General features: G+C 37.8%; 1 protein-coding gene across 2 annotated transcripts in view; it reads right to left on the bottom strand.

Moving 5' to 3' along the window:
• Positions 1-16862, bottom strand: part of ZMYND12 (zinc finger MYND-type containing 12) — a 1002866-nt gene that overhangs the window by 169460 nt on the left and 816544 nt on the right. The gene's annotated exons all lie outside the window — the stretch shown is intronic.

Below are 16862 nucleotides of genomic sequence, written 5' to 3'. Positions count from 1 at the left end.
GTTCCAGTTTGGATAATGTATAAGTAATAATAAAATACAAAAACCTTTGAAATTCAAAAACATGAATTAATTTCAAAATAGAAATCAGATTAAACCATATAATGTGTTTTCATTTTATTGAAGTAAGTGACTCGATGTCTTTTATCATGTGACATATTTAAATTTGCTTAAATAGAGCTCTAATTTGCTTTTTATTGTCTGATGAAATCCTATTAAGTTATAAAAGGACAAAGGTACTCACAAAGATGTTTTGTCATAGCTTCTTAATTTGCTCCCTTTATTTAATTATTGCATTGGTTTATTATTTTACAAAGCAAGTAGGTGACTTGATTTTGGCTTTTACGTTTTTTTACTACTTATGCTCAATGTTAGGAGTGAAATGTGACAAAGGAATGATAAAAAAAATAATCAGAATGAAAACCTACTTCAACATACAAAAAAACGATAAATTGAAGAGCTGCAAACACTCAGCAGTTTATTAAAACAGATACACAAAACAAGAACTGAACACTTTTGTCCTTACAGTTTTTACTTTTGAAAAAGTCTTCTGTAAACATGAAGGTGCCCAGTTCTTGTTTTCTTTATCAGTTTGTTTTACTAAACTGCCAAGTCTTTTGCAACTCTTCGCTTTATTGTTTTTTGTACAAAGGAATGATAAAGACACACATATTGTCATAGTTTGCATTGCATTCAACCCCAGTATCGTAGAAGACTTTCTGGCGAACATTGAAAGAGCAGTTAATTCAGCTATGGCTAACAATTACCAAATTTATGGGACTGCTGTTTGACATAATGTTGAAGAGATGGCAGAAGTGGGCATTATTGCATTTTTTTTGAGTAAACCTTCCAACCCCACAGAACTTTTTGTAGATGTTAACGATTAAAGATTTGGAGAAAAAGAGCTTCAAAGTCAAAAGCCTGGTTTGGGGCAAGTCATACCTTCAGAGAAGCAGTAAACTAGAGAGGGTGCTGAAGGGACTAAGAATGTATAAATTTCCTTCTTGCATCAATAAGTATAGTCAAGTTTTTGAAAAGGTGAAATTTTCAGTAATGCAGGCATACAAGTGCTAAGATGCTTCATGATGCCATAGAACAAGAGAATAAACTGAAGCACAGAACGATATTAACAAATATTAAGAGATTAAGATTAGTATAAAACAGTGAATACCTTCGAACAGTATGCAAAAGAGGTGTTGTTAAAGAAACATCAGTGGTTCCTTCTGAGGACAGAGAAACAATTCAGACCAATCAAATGAATCAGGGGGCATTTTTTTTATAGAAGTCCCTGCATCAAACTGGCAGAAAGGTTAGAAAATGGCTCTCATAATGGTCAGGACAACAGATGGAGACAAGAAAAAAGGAAGTTGGGAGGGTAAAGAAACAGTGATCAATGGCATCTTAGCAGCAGAATCAGCGGGGAAGAGTGCTAACAACAGCAGCAATGCTCCAGGAGATCAAATAAAGCTTTTACAAGCATGTGATCACTTTATATGCACTGAATAGGAACAACAACAAATAAATATAACTAGATATAATTAATTTATCTACAAGGACATTTTTTTTTGAAAAGGAACTATTTAATTGTATAAAGGTTTAGTTTTTATCCCTGTCAGATATTCAAAAGTTGCAGATGTCATTAAATTGCTAAAACTTTCTACAAAGGAGTTAAATTTAAAGATTCTTGATAATGTTGGATGTTTGATGGACTTAGTGGTTGATTTTGTTGTAGACAAAATCTCTTCACACCTTTTTATAGTCAACTGCATATTTTCAAAAAAGCTTGTGAGGCACACATCATATGTAATCTGAATATATCTGTGACTGAAAAATGTTACAATTTCAATAATCACTAACATTTTGTATTGACAAGTCTGATAAGTGAATTAAACAGACATTATACGAAGGGCAATAAAGTGTCTGTCCTAGTTATAATGGATACTATCAATTATACATTGAAAATATTAGAATGTTGAAGGGTGTTAGTAACTACATGACAGTGAATATAAATGATATTTTCAGAGCTTAAAACTACTGAATTTGAATTAGCTGATATATACTCTACAGGCAGATTAAGCAAAGCAGTTTATAAATATTGTAAAGTATTGAAACCTGGTATTCCTTCTGTTTTGGAACACCTAGGGTACATAAGAATATGCATTGATGACATTACATTTTACTCAGTTGGGGCTGGCATCTACTCTAAAATGGAGACTTCATCTGTGCTGTTGGCTAAATTCTAAACCCCCTGTACTTGGAAAAATTCCATGCTACTTAAAAGATACTTTCGACTTTGTGGAAATGTTTTTTTTCCCTCTGTTTTGTTGACTGCAGGTTGCTCTGTGTGTGATATCCTGGTATAGCAGGATCTAGGAATTTGCCCTTTCCCTGTTGTTGTGGGATCTCAGAGTTGGCATTGTGATGAAAGGAGATACTGCCAGCATAGCTAGCTGGAATTTTGTAAACAATTATATGTCATTGGTGAATATCGAAAAGATTTATACAAGATGCTTGTGTTACAAATGTATTAGAAATGTAGGTTGTGAATATCAAGCTGCTCTGTACAGATGCTTGTGTTGAACAGATATTTGTAAAAGTGCTGTGTTTAAAATGTATCCACAGTGTTCCCTACTGGAAGAGAGTAGAAATGCACATGCACTATTGAAACTGTTTAAATGTATATATTTTAACAGTGGAAACTGGGATTCATGAGGTTAACCTCAGTCTAGTAAACTTCAGAAAAATAGTTGAAATTAAATTACTTTATAGGACGCAATTAAGAGGCTACCTCTCAAGTTTTCAGTGCATCTAGAGATGCAGAGTCTGTGCTAGGAAGCTTTATGTATTGTCCTTGGAATTAACTAATTGCTACTTTTGAAGCAAGAAGGAACACAATTGTTTTATGACTTTCAGCATCTGCCAAAGATCTGAGGAAAAGCTCTTGTCTGTATATTTTTACAGGTAGGTGCTAAATGCTGACAACTTCTAGCAATGGGAGTTTTGGCCTGGGAACTAGAAGTCAGATGACCAGAAATTATGTCATTCTTCAAGCTATCCCAGCAATAATATTTTAGATATTAGTTTGAAAAGTCTCTTTGTGAGACAGAGCATTCTGTAATCAGTCTTGGACCTGACAAGAACCATTCGTCACATCTGCTTTAATCTAATGGAGTAAGTTTCTAGGGAACAGTATAAAGCTTAGTTTGGATGTTTTTCTTTATTTGTGTCAGCCTGTACTGCAATGTTATTTTAAATATTTCCTGTGGTTCTGAACTCAGATGTCACTGTGAATATATATTTAGTATTGTCTTGTTCTTTTATTATTTATTATTAAATATATTTAAACCTTTCATTGTGGCTAATCTGTATATAGATATTTAAGTTTTGAGAGTACTTGCATATTAATTTGGTGACACTGTGTGGGCCACTCCTAATAGCCTTGCTTTTGGTCAAACTACCATTTGTAGTAATATTAATATAACACAGTAAGATTGGACACACCTTGTTAAGGATCTTAAGGTACCTGGCAGAAGGGTTCTAGTGGCAGTGAAAACTACCTTATTGTATGGGGAAAAGGGGGCATAGTTAGTAAACCTGTGCCAGCCTTTCCCAGGTGTGTGTGTGTGTAAGTCAGCTACTTGGGCAAGGGCACGAAGCACTGGTTGGACAGTCAGAGTGTTAGAGGACTTGGCTTGGAACCCTGGCTAAGGACTCAACTCTATAGCTGTGCCAGTGGAGAGTCTTATTAGGTATCTGGAGAAAAAGGGAGAAACCAGCTCCATACTGACTGTTGTCTCTGTGTGCTCTTAAAGGAAATTGCACTTGATGCAAAGAGCTGCAGCTGGAAATACTGTTTCTGTACCTGTCATCCTCTCAGTGAATGCCCCCCATTGTTGCCAGTGGAGAGGATTGAGGCACCTTGATTACTGGTCCAGTGGAGGGTCATCACAGGCATATAGAATTAGCAACCAGTGTGGGTGGTTTTGTGGGGGGGGGCTTGTCCCACTAACAAAATTGTGTTTTTTTCGCTATTTTGTGATTCAATCTTAGAAGATCGATCTTTTTTGGTTGCTCATTTGAGCATTCACTGTTTACTTAGATCATTGTACAGATAGATAGATAGATAGATAGATAGATAGATAGATAGATAGATAGATAGATATAGATATATAATTTATTTAATATTTGTTAAATAAGTGAACTGATCCTGGGACCCTTTTCAGCCATGTCCTAGGCCAAGCAGGTAAAAATAGGGCACATATAAATACAATCACATATACAGTCTTTAGATAAAGCAGAGCAACATAAATGAGCTAAATATATAAATGTTAAGCATGTATTCTAATATAAATAGGATGAACAGGATACATGGAGATGAAATGCAAATTAACAAAACAATACAGAATGTGGAGAACAATGCAGCAAATATGGGTATGTAAATGTGTTGCAATATACATACAGTAAAAGAACACAACTGCAGTTAGAGTAGGATAAATGTTATGAGAAATGGGCCAAAACAAATAAATAAATGGGAAAAAATAGGAACAAAATTAATGCCCCTTTCTTTAGTCCCATTCCTTAATTATTTTGTTATAAGCTTCTTTATCCTTTTCCCTTTTCTATTATCACACATCTGTTTAAGTGTTAAGGAGGATTTAGTAAAATGAGGTACCAGTTAGGAGCAGAGAAGAGAGTGAAGGAGATTAACTATGTTAAACCTGTACCTCTGATTCACTTACTACATGTCATATCTGGTGAGATGGGAGCAGAGGGACTTCTTGAAAGTTTTGAGATTGTCAATTTGTCATTTGCTTCAGGGAGTTACATCCAGCAAAGGAATAGCTGCCAGAAAGGGATAGTCTTCTCAGTGATCCTTCTCTTCCAGTGGCACAAGAAAAAAATGAAGGCTGTTGTCTGTGGCTGTGAAGAGCTATCTGGCAGGTGATTGGTTATTCACAGCCACAGACAAGCAGGGGGAGGAGCCTGAAGCTTTGATATACTGCCAGAGGGAGGGAAGTAGGGCATTACTACCCACATGCCAGTAAGGCAATATGTTTGTTGAACATCAAGTGATTCTGAGGAAAGTAAGGCACTGACAGATCCCCAAAAGTACAGTATCCTGCCTATAACACATAAAACTTCACAGATTAAGTAAATTTTCAATCAAAAGTAAAACTTTTCCTCACAAAAAGTTTACATAAGTATTTACATAACAACTGTCTTAGAAATGTAATGACAGTCCAAGCACATTGTATTTCAAAGACAAACACAACCATTTTCACAGAAAAAACACTAGTTTTCTTCACAAAATAAAAGTCAGTGGAAGGCTTTCCCCATGAGGTCATAGAAGGTCAATAGCCAACCAACAGTTTTCACAGGACCCCCAAAAGAAGCACTCTCATCAGCAGCAGAAAAAGCTCTGAGGCTTTTCATGCTCCAACTGTACCTTTATGGAGTTCTGATTAAGCACCTGACAGCTGGTACATATGGAAGGCACCCTTAGCTTTGAGAAGCTGGCCATATGTAGTGGAAGTAAGACCTGTATAACTTAAGGCTACTGCAACAGTGATCTAAGTTTGAACATCTTTATTTCTGAACTAGAGTTGGTGAAGTTACTGAAGGAGGTAAGATTTTAAAGGGTCTTCCAAAATTTCTTAGGGTGCCCAAGGTAAGAATGTTAATGTGATCTGCAATATTCTGCTTTACCTTGATTGGTAGTTAGTCTGGTTTCTTTTGGGTTTGATGTAAGTGTTATACTTGTCTGAGCTACAGGGATTGGCTTTCTAGTATGATGAGGAAGCATTTCTGTGTTTCACAAGTTTTCTGATTTTGTCAGCATTTCTAGTTTTTTGAAGGTGTAAAGCCTTTCTTGAACAGAGAATGTAGATAGGTCTTAAATAGGAGCAGTGAAGTTGTAAAAGGAAGACCAGTTGATGATACAAAGTTCAGCAAGCAGTGTGTTTGCAGAGTTATGAGGTACTGTTCTATTTGAACAGTTTGTGTCAGAATTTTTGTATATTTGAAGAACCACAAAGAAAAGATAGGACAATAATCACTAGTTGCAATTTGTCAGGTATATATGTTAATATGATATCAAACAGTGAGAATTTGGAGTTAAGATTATTAGGTCTGGTCTATTCAGATACTATATGTGTGAGGTTATTTGATGTGGAGAGTCTGTTAAGTTGTACTTTAAGGGAGCTAAGCCCGTCTAGGATGAGATCCCCTAGAATGAGATGTTTCTGACAATTTGCATATTGAAGAATTTTGCATAGCATAGTTTCTAACAAAAACAGTGGAGGGTGGTAGGATGTATACACAGCAATTAACAATTTAAGATGTCCACCAAGCACACTTTGGAAAAGTAACCATTCTGAGCCATCATTAGCTATAGAAATGCTTTTTACTATCAGAAGGAGTGAGATTTGCATCATTTTTGATGTGTGACACAGTACTACCTCCATGTCATGGACTACACCCATTGTCAGAAAAGATAGCACAGTTTCAGGTGAAAAATGCTGGGATGTGGGAAAAGTCCCTCAATAATGTTTTGGAAATGGCTGTAAGTTTTGAATGATGTTGCAAAATCCAGCACTCAAGTTGAAACCATTTGTTATTAACACTACTGATAGTCATATAGAAAAATTTGAGGGTTTTATACTGTTTAGACTGAAGTGGTGGCAGAGGAGATGTGTCTGGACTGGAATGTATGTAACTGGCCTGTAGCAGTAGTAAGGATGTAATATCGTGTAATAGCTGCTGGATTTTTTATTGAGACATATAGGTTGAAATCGTGAAGAAAGTGTAAGGTCAGAATTTGTGACTTTTTACTGAGGGGGAGGAGCAAGATAAATATTTGACTTCCACCACGTAGGTCTTTCAGTTGTTAGTGAAATGGTAGGTGAACTACTAGAAGGGAAGACTGGACACAAGTAAAGGAATCATTTGTTGATAGAGTAGAAAATAAATGAAATATTAAAGAGGAGAGTGGTGTATAGCAGATGTTTGTATGAGAGTGTGACAGTGAGGCTTTTGGGAAGGGAGGCTGGTTAACTGTGGTGGGTGATGTCTCTAAAATGAAGAAGATGAGATGCTAAAGGATATATATAGAGAGGAGTTAGAACACAGTGTGTTTTTACTGGATGTTGGAGTGTAGGACTGGAGATCAATATGTATAAAGGAAATGAAGTAGGGGTGGTGGGGATGAGGGTAGTATAGAATGTGGTGGTGCAAAGCCAAGCATATTGAAATGCAAGAGCATTGACACTCAGCAAGCAATACTGACAGTTTGAAAATCAACGTAATGAAAAAAATGACAAAAATAAAAAAGCTTGTAAAAAGAAACAAATATTTTCCTTTTGTGAGACAATCACCAAAACTCCGTGACACATTAATAGTGTTACAGAGAAAGATTTCCTAAAATAAAGTGCAGGGTTAGGGTTAGCAGGTATTAGTGAAGAGAGCAGGGTGACTTCATCTGCGTGTGTGTGTGTGTGTGTGTGTGTGTGTGTGTGTGTGTGTGTGTGTGTGTGTGTGTGTGTGTGTGTGTGTGTGTGTCTTTGCATGTCTGTATATAAATGATGGAAAGAAATGCAACTAGACACAGGTATTTGAAAAATAAAAAAGTTTATTCCATTCAACACAACTCAACATTCAGTTTCTTCCAAATAACACAAAGTCTGGTAGCCTTTTATACAAGTAACAGTACCTTAAATGCAATTCAAAATGCTAAGAAAAAACAGGAGCTGGTACAGAATCTCTTTTGGAGTTCTTAGTAGAATTATTTATATCCTTTTCTCTACCATTCTGTTTTTTTTTTCAATTCCTTACTTTCTCTCTCCCTCTTTCTTTCTGTTCTCCATCCTTTGTACACATATTTCCTCCCCAGAGCCACTGTTCTGATCTCCCATTTCTCCTTAGAAAGGATGAAAGCTCTTTGCCTGGGCTTCTCTTAGCCCTTTTCTACAGCTCTGTAATTCACTTATTAACAGCACCTTCTCAGTTATTAGTTCAACCGGGTCATAATTTCCTTAAAGACATAGGCTGCTATCTCTAAAAGACTTCAATTTAAATTAATATAACTTATAGCTTACATTGGATGCTTCTAAATAAACATTTTAAATACACATTTTATATACATAGATATGTGTGTGTGTGTGTGTGTGTGTGTGTGTGTGTGTGTGTGTGTGTGTGTGTGTGTGTGCATGCATGTGTGTGTGTATGTATCCTAAACCTATACCACAAAAAAAGAGAAATATACATATTTTATACAATGTGTAAACATAAAAAAGTTGACTGCATCATCCAAAAATATGTATGCTGATATATATATATATATATATATATATATATATATATATATATATATATATATATATATATATATATATATATATATAGCAAGGGTTTCAGGTCTCCATGCCCTCTCTGTGTTAACGTGGGTTTTCATCAGATGATCCAGTTTCCTTCCACATTCCAAAGACAAGCAGTAGGTGGATGAGAAATCAAAATCGCCAATAGGTGTAAGTGCATGCATGTGTGGTATGGAAGATAGAATTGGCAATCAACTTATATTTCCCCCTTTGCTTTGTAAACTCTATGAATAGCAGTGGCTGTCCACAGAGTCTTGGAGTCAGCTGCAACTAGGGAGAGTGAGTGAAACAATGAGAATAAATTCCCACAGACTATCAGAAAACAAGTCCCATAGACTACAATGACAAAACACAATACACACAGCAAACAACAAAACCAATTAAACATTCATAAAATGCATAACACAAACAGCTAAACAAATCAAAACCCAAATATATTAACACAAATTAATGTAACATAGAAATACATCCTGTATATGTCAACAAATAAAAAAAATGGTGACATTACCAATCTACAAAAAATAAGATAAACATAACATCAAGACATTAAAAAATCTTACTTCTAAAGAAAACATAAAAGTCGTAAAACCAACATCAATTGCTCAAAAAAGCTAATAATACACAAAAATAATTTCAGCAGCAACCACACATTATAATAATCAAGACAATAACAACAAATACCAACATAAACTTCTACACAATACAGCTGCTAAAATTACAGACTATAAGCCCACCAGAAATTAAACATACAACAAGAAATACAATGAAGAAACGTTAACATATTTATGGCACCAGCTATACAATATACAGCAAAAATAAAATGAAAAAAAAAAACATTCAGGGGAAAGAGCTGAGAAAGAAAACAGGAAAACTTATACATGATAGAAAATTAAAACAATTGAAGAAAATGACTACTAAGAACTAGAAAACAAACTCACAAAAGAAAAAGAAAGCATACCAAACAACGGACTATTGCTAAAGTTCCAAAAACTATGTTTGTGATCCATGAAATACTGTCACTAAAGGTGCAAAATCATAAATCTAAAAACTAAAAAAAAAATCTAAAACTTAAGTCCAAGACTGTAACCCTTCAAAGTATACCAATCTCCAAGCTATATCAATTTCTCAGTTAGTATATACACACATAAGAACAGCAGATATATGGCAGATGCAATCAACAGCAGAGATCAGTTGGTATAAGGATTAAGGTCTTCATCTCCCATGTACAAAGTACAAGGTTCAATCCTGACCTCCAGCAAATGTCTGATTGGAGCATGCATGCTGTTTCATTGGGGTTCTTCCCACTTCTGAGAAACATACTGAGTGTTTCCATCTCAAACTCACTTACGAATAGAGTTGTGAGCAGCAGTACAAACTCTACATGGTGCCCTATAGGGGGAAGAGTTGTATAGACCAACCACTTTGGGCATCTACTGTGATGTGCAGTATCCTCAAGACAGGAGAACACAGACTGCGTGCTTTGACAGGGCTGGCCTCTCGATGGTATAACATATGACTCTAGGTGATTCAGTTGTGCCAAAAGGTCACATCTTCTTTATTTCCCCTCTGGCATAATGGTTAAAGTCTTCACCTCATAGATATAAAGTACAGAGTTTGATTCTCATGTCAGGTAATTGGCTAGGGTCAAAATGGTCCTTCATGGGCACCTAGCCTAGTATTCAGCTATGAACCTATGAAGAAGATGCAAACTTCTTTAAAAAACTTGTCAGTATAAATACACTGACCAACAAAATTTAAACATTTTTTTCATAGCTGATCATACATAATTACGAAATTCAGGTAATTCATGTCAGGTAATTGGCTAGGGTCAAAATGGTCCTTCATGGGCACCTAGCCTAGTATTCAGCTATGAACCTATGAAGAAGATGCAAACTTCTTTAAAAAACTTGTCAGTATAAATACACTGACCAACAAAATTTAAACATTTTTTTCATAGCTGATCATACATAATTACGAAATTTGTAGTTATGACAAATGACCTGAAATAAACTAAAAAACTAACCTCAAAAATAAAAGAAAAAATTGAGGATGTAAACAAAAAAAAAAAAAGAAAGAACTGAGAAAAAGCTTACAGACAAAATGAATAACAACAAGCAATGAAGAAAAAAAAAAGAAAAGAACTGAAGAAAGAAAATGGATAAAAAGTGATGGCACACTATTACAAAAAGCAAACACAATAAGAAAGAAACAGTAGATATTCGAATGACCACTACTGCAGTAACGAAAGTTATATGGGTTAGATCCTGCTAAGGATATAACAGCCAGGCAGCTTATAAAGCTTCAATTAATGTTCCACACACCCAAACCATTACACCACTCAAGATGAGCAGATTAAAAGACAAGTTTGTGTGCCAAGCCCTTCAGAGCTTTCATGCCAAACGAGGGAGGGTGGCTCAGCCCTGAGAGTATATTGCTAGGAAAAACAAAAACACTTGCCCACATCCTGGCATAAAAAATGCACAAAAAAACAAGGGTGTTGGAGGGAGGGGGCAGCCTACTATGGCAGTAATCATTCAAGCATCTACAGATATGTTAAGTTTACTTACACATCGTTACTATGTTCATCATATTGATCGCTGCAGTAGCCATGGGACCGGACAACATCCCAGGCTGCGTTTTACATGAACTTCAGAATGAACTGGCTCCCCACCTAAGCACCATGTTCAATCATAGTCTCACATCAGGCTTTGTGCCCTCTAAATGGAGCACAGCAACAGTTATCCCACTCCACAAAGGGGGAGTCACCACTGATCCTGGGAACTATCACCCTATTAGCCTGATGAACCTGGTCTGCAAGGTCATGGAACGTATCATCATGGAACTCATAAAGAAGGACATTGGTAACCTCCAAACTCTGGAACCCACCCAGTTTGGGTTTGTAAAAGCAGATCATGCCTTCTGAACCTGATCGACTTCTTTGAGGCAGTCACCAAAGCCGTAGATGAGGGTAAAGTGGTTCACACAGCCTATCTTGACCTCGCCAAGGCTTTTGACACCATCCCCTATTCTGGAATTATAGCTAAACTCACAAAACTAGGTAAAAATCCCTACATCAAAAGATAGGAGATAGGTTGCTAACTGGCTCACTGACAGAACCCACACTGTAAAAGTTGCAGACTCCAAATCTGACTTCAAACCAGTGACAAGTGGAATACCACAGGGTTCAGTCCTGGGACCTCTCCTGTTTGGTATCTACTTCTCTGAAGTACAGGCTAACACAGAAGGCCTCTGACTAATGAAGTTTGGAGATGACTGCAAACTAGGAGCCATAGTCGAGTCCCCAAATGATGTGGACATCCTACAGAAGGGCCTCACTGAGACAAATGCCTGGTGTCAGAGGCATGGCCTCAAGCTCAATGCCAAAAAGTGCATCATCATCCCCTTTGGTAAAAACTCTGTACCCATGAACTACCACAAAAATGGCAGTCTACTTAACGCCAAATGTGTTATAAGGGACCTTGGGACCCAGGTGGACAGTAGTCTCTCCTTTGATAATCACATCTCCACAGTAGTCAGGAAATCCTTCTATGTGGCACACTTCATCACAAAAGGTTTCTCATCCAGGAAAAAGAGGTCATTGTTCCCCTCTACTCAGCACTCATTAGACCCATTATAGAGTACAATGCCCCTTTTGGAATGTACCTCACAAGACATCTGCAGCAGCTGGAAAGGCCACAGAAGTACTTCACAAAAAGGATTACTGGCCTCAAACAGATGCCCTACACTGACCCCCTCAAAAAACTCCAGCTTTACTCTGTAGCATATTGCCTACTCCGAGGAGATCTCTGCCTGACATATAAAGCTATGTTAAACCCAGAGCTGTTGGACATGCTACACCTAAATAAATCTCCATCCCTCTGAGCTACAAGCCCTAGGGATCTAAACCTTGTCACCACAATAAACAGGACATGCTGGAGGGATAGATTCCTGTCCCAGAGACTTCCTATACTCTGGAACAAGCTACCTATCTATGTCAAGCAAAGTTCCTCATTAGCACTCTTCAAGAAAAATCTTGATAAGTGGATGAGAAATAGGAAATACACCCCGGGGATCACTTCTGTGGCTCTGCTCGACAGGGGCACAGGAAATTAACTTTCTTGGGTGCCATAAGCCAGAGAGCCTTGTTGGCTAGGCTTACTTAGGCCCTTGGGCTGATAGCCTAGAACCTACCTATGAACCTATATACAATTTTCTAGTAGTAGGTTTTGTTGTCTTTATTAGTACCTGCTGCACTTACAGGTGCCTAAAAGGTATTAAGATGCTATTATCCAGGCATTCAGTTGTAATTGTTTGAGGTCGGGATGTATCAAATGGTTTACCTTCACAATGTCGAGGCCCACACCTGCAATGGCAGATGTGTGAAAGGCTGTTTTCAAGGGTTCATATTAATGAACCAGAAAATGCCGAAGACACAAAACAGTGAATGCCAGTGTGCATTCGCACTTTTGTGAGTTCGGCATTCTGGGTGGAGATCGCCCTACAGTGGAGATTGGGACATGTACCCCTTCCTTCACTGCAGTGTGTCCTTGGAGTTAGTATATATAATTAGCAGGGGTATGTGGGGTGGTGCAGGGGGGCTTGCCTCCCTGCAAAATGTGTTAAATGGCACCGGATGTCTAGGTAAGTTCACAAAAATGTCAACAATTCGATTTTGAATTGTGGACATTTTTTTGATTCACTCCTGTGATCAATCACTAACGTAACTTTCGACTATGTTTTTTGAGTAAGTCATTACTCGCACAAAACATTTTCGAAATTGTGAAGGTAAACCATATCAATCACCCCTGTTCTTTTGTAAGTTGATCCAGTCTTTGCGGAAGCTTGTGGTAACTGGCCCAATCAGTTCCAAAAGGGAGAACTACTATCGCCATGGCTAAAAGGGAATCACCACAATGATATTCAGGGATTCCGTATGAATCTTCAGAAGTACCCTGTCTATTAGTGTGAAGTGTGGAAAGGCATACATAAACATTTCTGTCCAAGGAAAAGAAAAGGCATCTGTCTTCCATGACTTCTTGCATGGAGCTCTGGGGTACAATTTTACTAGCTGATTATTCAGAGAATAGGCAAAAAAAAGTCTATCTGAGGAACTCCCCAAAGATGGATCAAATCTTTGAGGACCCCTGCATCTACTTTCCATTTGTGAAGGTCTCCCTTTGTTCTGCTCAGCTTGTCTACCACAAAATTTTGCTGACAGAATGTAAGATGCACGTATAGTGAGCTTGTGCTTTAATGGTATATCCCATGTTAACATGACTAGTCTGCACAGGGGGAAAGATCTGGTTCCCCTTGTATGTTCAGGTACCACATCACTGTGGTATTACCTGAGACTAATAGAAGAGGTCTTGTGAACCACAGATGATACACAGAGTTGACAGCCCTTATAAGAGCTAGCATCTCTTTTATCTTCATGTGCTTTGGTCTGTTTTTCTTGTCCCAAAGACCCTGCATATTTATACCTATTGACACTAACCCCAAGCAAAGTCTGAGGTGTCTGTAGTAACTGACTGCTTTGGAGCAGGAGAGAAGGGCAGACCTGGATTCAGGGATAACTCAAACTTGAAAAGTTAATGGATGCTAGTGCTGGGACCAAAGAGACTTTGGATACTACTGTTATCTTTCTCATGTGGTGTTTTGTGAGCGGTATCATGAAAATCATGGATGCTATGAGATCCAGAATCATGAGGTATTCCCTTGCAGAGACCAGTGTCTGAGTGGAAAACCCCATGGAATAGATCTAAATATATATCTGTTTTTTTTTCCTGTGGAAGAAATGCTCTTAGTACTGAGGTGTCTAGCAGACACCCCAGAAATACAATCCTATGTGACGGAATAAAAAAAAAAAGAAATACTTTTGAAAGTTATCTTGGAATCCAAGCCTACGTAGGAAATCTCACCCAAGTGAGAGATTTCTGGCATTTTGAAAAAGACTCTGCAAAGAAAAGCAAGTAGTCTAAAATTGGAAAATGTGGATACCCTGAGACCTGCAACAGGTTATGACAGAAGCTAGACACTTTGTGAATACTCTTGAAGCAGTGGATAGGATAAAGCATAAGACAGAGATCTGATAATGAGATACAGACACACAAACCTTAAGAAACACCAGAAATCTGGATAAATGATAATGTGATGATATGCATGTTTTAAATACAAGTTTAGTAAAAACTCCAGTGTGGAAAAGGGGTGTAACAGGTTGTGAAGTGAAAGGATTTTGAACTTGGGCACTATCATAAAGTAGTTTTGGAAAGAAAGACCCAGAACTGGTCTTCAGGCATTTTCCTTTCTTGCCCTAAAAACAGACTTGAATAAAATCCTTTTCCCACTTAGGAAGGAAGAACTGCTTCCACTGTCCCCTAAGACAGCATGTGTTGCAGGACAGGAGGGAACATGAGGGAAGAGAAGGTTTGATCTGGTGGAAAGGAGGAATTCCTTCCCACTGACATCCATATCTTAGATGGGTCAGCCTCCAAACCTATTTGTCTGAAACAGTCTGTTGACAAAGACAGAAATAGAAATTCAGACTTTCTGGAATGGATAAGGGATTGACAAGGTCCCTCGAATACTCATTCTGCTTTGTCTTACTATCCTTTGTTTTGGAGGGTTCCAGCTTTCTTTTTGAAATTCTCTGGCACTGCTTTATAAAAGGCTCCTTACTGGCATTCTGCTGAGGCTGTTTATTATATTTCTTGCCAGAACTGAGCAAGGGAGCAGAAAACTGGAAAATTTAGAGAAGGAGAGCTGAAAATCTGACAGATTCCCTAAATCAGCTTATCTTTCTCATCACATTTTTATAACAACTGCAGCAGAGGTTGCAAAAATCAAATCTCCAGCCAATGGAAAATTCATAATCTATTTTTTTTACATCTTCTGGGCGGTTCTGAGAATGCAGATAGGCAAACCTCCTCAACACAATGCCAGTGGCAACAGCCCTAGATGCAGTAACTACTGAGTCATAACTGCACTTTAAACAATGAGATTAGAGACCTGAGAAATGGTAGAAACTAAACCACAGAAAGCAGATTTTTTCTCACAAGAGGGAACTGAAGATAACACTCCACACACTTTCGCAATTATTCAGAATAAACTTTATCAATTGAACCTGACAATTTAAAATTCTAAAAATCAAAGTTGCAGAAGCATACACTTTTGTCCTAAATGTATCAATAGCTTTACCACCCTTGTCAGAATGTAAAGGATCAAAAGTATCAAAATGTATGTCAGTAGCTGGATTAACTAAACTGCATCTGCTGGGTCAGGTATGGGATGAATTCATAAAAATGTGAAAGACTGAGAAACTTTGTATAGTCTATCTGCTTTCTTAGAAGCAGCAGGGAAGCCAGAGATTGTGATAAACACATTCAGCAATGGAGGAATGTGTGAAGGTTCTGGAAATTCCAGTTGTAACTACTCATAATATTTTTCTGGGTCTATATTAGAAGTTCGAACGCACAGGTGTCCGAACGTCGTAACATCGAACCAGGAAGTTCGAAATGTCAAAATAGCAAAGCCTCGGAACACTGAATATTTTCCCAGGGAAAATATTTGGTGGGCCGTTTCCGCAGCTTTGCTATTTCCTCTACTGTGGTGTGATCCCGAAGTTGGTATATTTAAGTAGGGGGGGGTGTGGGGGGCACAGCCCCCTATGTTGGGGGATGTGGGGGGGCACAGCCCCCCCCACATTAGGAACATTTTATAGTATACGTGTGTTGTTTGGTTTTGTACTGGAACAGCGATTGTTTTCCCTGGGGGAAAAAATCGCTGTTCTGAGCGTTCAAAGTTATTGCATTTCGAATTTCCAGGTTTGACTATTACGTATTCAAACTTATTGCAATTTGATTATGTGATATAGACCCTATTTTTCTGAGGGACTGAGAGACCTCAGTGTTCTACAAATGAAAGCACTGGCCCATTCAGAAAATAATCTCAGAAAAAGAGAATCCCCCACAGGAAGATTCAGATAATGATAGTCTTCTCTGAATCTGAATCAGAAATCTGAGGAGAAAAACACCCATCTATTTCATTACATTCCTCTACAGATTCAAACTATTAACCTATTCAGAAAAAAAGAGTAATCCCTTTTTCTTTTACCTGAAACTACATTATAAGAAGGGTCAGTAGTCTGTACAAGACCCTGAGTCAAGCTCAATAAATTACTCCTCTCCAGGGGAACACCAGTACCAACAAGAGAAGATACATGCTTAGTTTTTTATTTATTTTTTAACAGGAAAGTTGGGGCAAACAGATTTATTACTGGCAGCAACAGCTTCCCAATGGATGGGCACAACATTCTGGCTAAGAAGGGGTACCTTCCCTGCACCTTCGCCCAAGGCCAAGAAGAGTGATTCTCCCTTGTCCACTGGGTGGAACCCAAGAGCCGCAGAGGATGTGGCTAATTCCTGGTTCGTAGTGGCTGCATGGACAATATCAAAAGGATCTGGGGAAAAAGATGAGTGGTCTGAGGAACCAGTTTTG

Source organism: Protopterus annectens, chromosome 2.part0, assembly GCF_019279795.1.
Source record: "Protopterus annectens isolate FY-2018-M chromosome 2.part0, PAN1.0, whole genome shotgun sequence".
NCBI classification, from domain to species: Eukaryota; Metazoa; Chordata; order Ceratodontiformes; family Protopteridae; genus Protopterus; species Protopterus annectens.
This window is presented reverse-complemented; position numbering and strand designations above follow the sequence as displayed.